Here is a 558-nt window from a genome sequence, read left to right on the forward strand (position 1 = left end):
GGATTGTTTTGGCAAGTCCTGTGGATCTTGTGACATGCCCATACCATTTTACTTTTCGTCTCTTCACTGTTAAAACACCTCCATCAAAATTGAATTTGGCTCTCGGATATGATGGTGTGTGTATAAGAGATCAATTGTGTGGATTGTTTTGTGTTTTTTTCTTTTTGGGAGGGGAGTGGGGTGGGGGTGGTTGAACAAACAAGTACCGAAATTAAAATTGATGTGTTGAAGTGTTGATTTGTGGATAAATCGTGTCAAAAAGGGATTAAAACACCTATACTGAATTTCTTTTACTAGTGAAAGCTCTACGGCACTCGCAACACAAATAGTTCATACAATTAGTGTCGAAACGTTGAAATTAAAATTGACTTGTGAATGTGTTGATTAGTGTACAAATTTTGTTAATAGGGGACTAAGACACCCTGTATCGAATTTTTAAAAAATCATTTAAAGTTCTGCAGCACTTGCAACTCAAATAATTCATATACATGTCGAAATGTTGGAATTCAAATAGACTCTCCGTATAAAAATAAATAAATATATACATGTACATATTAT

Source organism: Aplysia californica, unplaced genomic scaffold, assembly GCF_000002075.1.
Source record: "Aplysia californica isolate F4 #8 unplaced genomic scaffold, AplCal3.0 scaffold01807, whole genome shotgun sequence".
Classification (NCBI taxonomy): Eukaryota; Metazoa; Mollusca; class Gastropoda; order Aplysiida; family Aplysiidae; genus Aplysia; species Aplysia californica.